The sequence below is a fragment of the Peromyscus leucopus genome, chromosome 4 (genome assembly GCF_004664715.2).
Source record: "Peromyscus leucopus breed LL Stock chromosome 4, UCI_PerLeu_2.1, whole genome shotgun sequence".
Lineage (NCBI taxonomy): Eukaryota > Metazoa > Chordata > Mammalia > Rodentia > Cricetidae > Peromyscus > Peromyscus leucopus.
Genome location: NC_051066.1, coordinates 93,500,577 through 93,506,576, shown reverse-complemented (window position 1 = coordinate 93,506,576; position 6,000 = coordinate 93,500,577).

Here is a 6,000-nt window from a genome sequence, read left to right as displayed (position 1 = left end):
CCTGGTCCCATAGACACTGATCCTGTCCTCTGGCTTCTGTCAACTATCAGTGGCAACAGAGTTCATTTAAGCTGGAGCTTGGATATGTGGGAAGGTTGAGGGGAAACGATGAAAGAAGAACTTTAGACAGAGTTGAGAGCAAGAGGACAGGACACAGGCAGGATCATGGGCTGGCTTGCTGTGCCAGGAAGACACTTGAGAGGGTAGTGGGAGTCCAGGACCCAGAGTGCAGTCTTAACCCCATAGATGAACTGATGGTGGAGGCTAGCCCTTAGATATTGTTCATAATATCACCCCTATAAATAAATCCTAGTCCTATATTCTCTTTATTATCTTCGGGGCAGATTATTTTTTTAGGGAATACAGGGTACACTTTACTTTTCAGTTTCTTCCTTAGGGGCCGTGTTGTTGAATATTGCTTTTGAACTTGATGGGATTTAGAATAATCTAGGAGACCAACGTCTCCATGTGTTAAAGAGGTTTCACTGAAATGCGAAGCTTCCCTCTCAACGTGGGCAGCACCATTTGTGGGCTGGGGTCCCTGGCCGAATTAAAAGGTTTCAACATCAGCATTCATCTCCCTGCTTCTTGACTGCAGATTCAAATGACCAGCCACCTCTCCACCCCTCTGTCTTGATTTCCCGGCCTTGACGGACTCCACCTTCTCAAGCTGTGAGCCAAAAAAACTCCTCCTCCCCATAATTGATTCTGCTGTGTGTGTGGTCACAGAGAAAAGTACCTGTTCTGGAGGCGATAATCACACAGACGGCTTCTGCTACGCACGTGGCCCAGGGTCCTACTCAGTTTTTCCCTGGGTTTCTGCACGTTGGACCCGAGGCTGTCTCTCACCTGCGGGCCAAGACAATCAACAACAGCAAACAAGGAGGCATTCCATTCTCTTTTCCTGATGCCGTTTCTGCTGGGAGTTGTTTTGTTTGATTTTTTGCTGTGTTTTCTAGGTTCCCCTTACAAGATGAGAGACGAGAGGATGCGAGACGAAGAGTTCATTTGTAGTTAGTCTTTCTCCAGATATAATTGGTCCGGCATATAGTTCCACACTTTTGGGCCAAGAACATCGAGGCCTAAATGAAGTTAAGTAACTCATCGGTGGCCACAAAATAGTAAGTGGTGGAACTGGGCTGGAAAACCAGGCCTCCCCAGCCCCAAGCCTCAGCTTCTTTCATTACCACCTCAGGCTGTGGCCGTGGAAGATCTGCCAGGGCATGGTAGCGTGTTTGTGGTAAGGCTAAGACTCCTTTGCACTCTTGATCAGACACCAGTCTAAGAGCATGTCTGGGAAGAAGCCTATGTTTATTGGAGGATTTTGGAGCAGACTGAGATGTTGCTGGAGGGCTTCTCTCCAGGTTCCCCAAGCCCCGCAGTCCCACAATCCACTTATAAAATAATCACTCAGACGCTTATATCACTTATAAACTGTATGGCCGTGGCAGGCTTCTTGCTAACTCTTCTTTTGTCTTAAATTAACCCATTTTATAAATCTATACCTTGCCACGTGGCTGGTGGCTCACCAGAGTCTTTACATGCTGCTTGTCCTGGTGGTGGCTGCCGTGTCTCCCCGCTCAGCCTTCCGCTTCCCAGAATTCTCCTCTCTCCTTGTCCCACCTACTTCCTGCCTGGCAACCTACTTTCTGCCTGGTCACTGGCCATCAGTGTTTTATTTATATAGAGCAATATCCACAGCACTTCCCCTTTTTTTCTTTTTTTAAAAAGGAAGGTTTTAACTTTAACATGGGCTATGGATTTGTTCCAGATTAAGATACATCAGGTTTCACCAGCCAAGACCCCCTGAAAGGTCTCCGATGACACCATGGCCCAGATGATCCAACATCCAGAGAGGTTTCAAGGCAACTGGTTCACACAATACAGCCTCACGGACTACCCCATAGGCCTAAAATTTTCTTTGCGTCCTCATAAGATACAGCACCCCCCTCCAGCAACACTGAGAGGTTAAGCGCACGCGGTATCTGCGATATGGATGTGGAAGTCAGAGTGGGATGGTTGTAGCTGACTTTGCTTGCCTTGCAGTCTCACCCAGAGAATCCTGAGATACATTGTTGTTCAGGCAGAGGTGCCAGTGACTCTAGAATTGTTAGTGTTCGTTCTTTCCTGTGTGAAGAGGGAAGGCCAGTAGGCACACCGCTGAGGACTTCCGGGAGCTGTTCCTGGTTATGTTATGATTTATTACTCACTCCTCACCCCCGCCAGGAAACATGCTGGGCAGATGCACCCCACGCGGGACATGGTGGTGGTGGCCATTGATACACAGCCCAGACGGTGCATCTGCGTGGAGAGTTTATTATAAGGGGGGGGTGGAGGGAGGGAAGGAGAGAGAGAGAGAGAGAGAGAGAGAGAGAGAGAGAGAGAGAGAGAGAGTGGGAGAGAGGGAGGAAGTGGGAGAGAGGGAGGAAGAGGGAGAGAGGGAGAGGGAGGGAGAGAGGGAGGGGTCGCACACCTAGTGGGAGAAAGAGCAGAAGGGAGAAAGAGGAAGGGGCGGAGTTTTTCCTTAAGAAGAGGCTTCTATGTCAGGATGCACAGTGGCCCCAAGGGGTGGGATCAGAATATTAACACCTTCTGCATCTGATGATAGTGCCAGGTCTACCAGGTCTGTGGGACAGTCTGGCAAATCAAGGAGCTACTGGAGTTTAATATCCGTGGGGGCGGTGTCTACCTGTGTATCTCCCTCCTGCATAGGAAGTGCTTTAAAAATATTTGTTGAGGCCTGGAGAGGTGGCTCAACAGTTAAGAGCACTTGATGCTCTGTAGAGAACCTGGGTTTGGTTCCTAGCACCCACGTGGTGGCTCATAACTCTCAATGGCTGCTGTTCCAGGGGATCTGATGCCCCTTCTGGCTTTTGTGGGCACCAGGCATGCACACAGCGTACTTACATCCGTGTAAGCAAAACACTTATACACATAAAATATAAATAAATAAAATTGTGAGATATATACCGGTGTTTGGTTCCATGTGCTCATTTCTAGGTTAGAGAGACTCCTCGGTTCAACAGATAGTGCGGGGAGAAACAGTCCACGATGCATCTTTACTTTTTCCAAGCCGTTGTCCATTTTAGGGTCCCTTTGTCTCCTTTTGTTCTCTGGCCAACTTCCCTCTGCCTATTGTTGCATCTTCAACATACTGCAGAGGGAAAATGAGCTGCAAACACTGTCCGCACATCTTGGGGGCTGCTGAGCATTGTGGGTCCTGCTTGTTTTGAAGTTCTCCTCATCCATGGTCCAGGCAGGCCATCCGTGACAAGAAGGGACAGTTGAAGGACAGTAAGAGACTGACAGTCTTCAATAAAGTTGAAGGTACAAAGAAGTCAGAGACAGGCTGTCTCCCTCAGATGCTTAGTCTCACCTCCCCCCTCCCCTGCGCTTCCCCCCCCCCAGTCTACAGCCTACCAAACAGTCACTGAGTGAGGAATGACTGGAGGTAACAGGCTTTCTGTAAGTTTTACTTCTTCCAGCCTCCGCATTATCCCCTCCAGGTGTCTGAAGCATCCTGGGTGTGAGTGAGGAACTGGGAACAGGAGTGTTCGATTTTATTCACTTCTAGGAAACGTCTGGGGTTTGGCTGTGAAAAGAGGTCAGCTTCTTCGGCGTGGTTGGGCTCAGCCGAAAGTGAGAGAATACGCACATGGGACTTTCTAAAAACAGAACACACTTTAGCATCACAATTAGTTTATATGAGCATAAGGTCTTATTTTTAAAAAGCACGTCTATTCTCTTCATACACAGGTGGGGTTTCTCCTCCTTAGCAGCTAGGGCAAGGAGAGGCCTTTAGTGACTCTTTTGTTTGCATTATTTTTTTTTTCTTTCTAATTCTTGTCCTGTAGGTCTGAAGGTTACAGGGTTTTAAGGTGAGGGTGATCCAGCAAATTCCTTCTCACTGAGTTGTCAAAGAAATCAGAAATCTGTAAGAGCTGAGTTGCTAAAGGGAACAAACAAGGCAAGCAAAGCAAACCACACACTGAGAAGATGCTTATCCATGGAGGGTGGAGTTACAGAGGGCAGGACGGGCCTGCCCTCCTCCGCTTTCTGTTGTTAGGATGAACGCATGACCCAAAGTCGCTTGGGGAGGAAAGGGTTTATTTTAGCTTACAGGTTACAGTTCATTACCAAGGGGAGTCAGGGCAGGAGTTCGAGGCAGGAGCCTGGAGGTAGACACTGAAGCGAGAGACCATGGAGGAACGGAACTGCCTTACCTCCATGGCTGGTTAAACTTGCTTGCTTGGATACCCCAGAACCACATGCCCGGGTGCCAATCTGAGGGAGGCAGCTTCTCAGCTGGGAGTCCCTCCTCCATGTGTCTCAACCTGTGTCCAGTTGACAACGCCTCTTCAGTGATATCTTCAAATGTTTATGTTACAACTCAGTTCTCCTTCGTGTTCAGTTTATCTAACGCTACATGCTCTACATTTGTAATACACGGGACCAGGGAATCCATCCTCTTTATTTTGCCTAAAGCTAGGCTAACTGTGTGGTAGAGCTTTGGTCAATTAAGCAAAATCTATCTCCTTGGAGTTTTCCTCAGACATTCCCACTGGAGTCATCAAGTTTCTCCCCTACGTGACCGTTTTCCAAGTAATACGTTTGTGAACCTTTTATAGTGGTATAGTTTATAACAATATCCTGGTGTTTTCATTTGAAATTGGCTTGTGAAAATTTTCTTACATGAAAAGAAATTTGAATTGACATGGCTACAAAGAGTTACATATTTATCCCTCTCTTATTGAACATTTAGGCTATTTACAGTTTTAACCGTGGAATGGCAAAACAGTGACCCCAAACTGACTTCATCTCTCTTGTTTCCTCAGACTGTCTTAGAGAGGAGGCTACTAGGTCAAAGTGAATAGGTGTTTTGAATGGAATTTTATGTGTATTATGTTTATTCTTCACAAAACAGAGTCTAGGGTAGAAATCTGTGCACACGACTTTATTGGGGGCACCTGTGGGAGGATGAGGGTGAGGGCTTGGGTAGTGGAAGCAGAACCGTGGTGTTTTGTGACAAAGACACCATCCACTGTGGAGTATGATGAGGTCATTATCCTTGTTGAGTATGACGTTAATTGTGGGCTCCTTGTATCTGGTCTTTATTATGTTCAAGCATATTCCTTCTACATACACTTTTTTTAGGAGTGCTCACCGTGAAAGGAGATTGAATTTTCCCATTGCCCTTTTGCCTCTAGAGAGGTGATTGTGATTCTGGCCCTTGTTCTGGTTGTTCCTGAGGTGTGTCCTTGATTGATTTGCACCTGCCAGTGGGGCCATCCTTGTCCCCTGCATGGCAGTTGAACTTGACTCTGGCATATCATTATTTAGTGTGCTATTGAATTTGGTTTGTTAATATTAAGAAGTTTTACATCTATATTCACCAGGGATATTAGTCTGTATTTTCTTTTGTAAGTGTCTTTAACTAGCTTTGTTGTCAGGGTAACACTGGCCTCAGAAAATGAGCCCATAAATATTTTGCCCTCTTCACTGTTTTGGAAGAGCTTGATAATGACTGGGGGTTGGGCCTAATTCTCTCCATGTTTATTAGGGCTCCTTCATGATGTCATCTGTGTCTGGGCTTTTCTTGGGGGGAGGCTTTTGATGACTGAGATAATAATATTCTTGTTTATTGTTCATCTAGACAGATGTGTTTCTTCAGAGTTGAGTTGTGGCTGGTTGTGTATTCCCGGGAGTTTGTCTCTTTTAGTTCATCTGGTTAGTTGGTGCATGTTTGCTTCTAGAAGACCCTTTGGCCCTGGGCACTTCCGCATCATCTGTCGTAACATTTCCTTCCTCAGTTACACTTTTCGTTCTTTGAGCTCTCTATCTGTTTGTTGCTTTATCTAACTGCAGATTTGCTAGTTCTGGTTTCTTTTAAAAACACCAATCAGAAGTTTCATTGAGAAAACTTATGTACGGCCTGTGTTCCTTCTTACACCTTTATCTGTTCCCGTGGTGTCCTCACTCTCACAAGAGGGTTGTGACGCT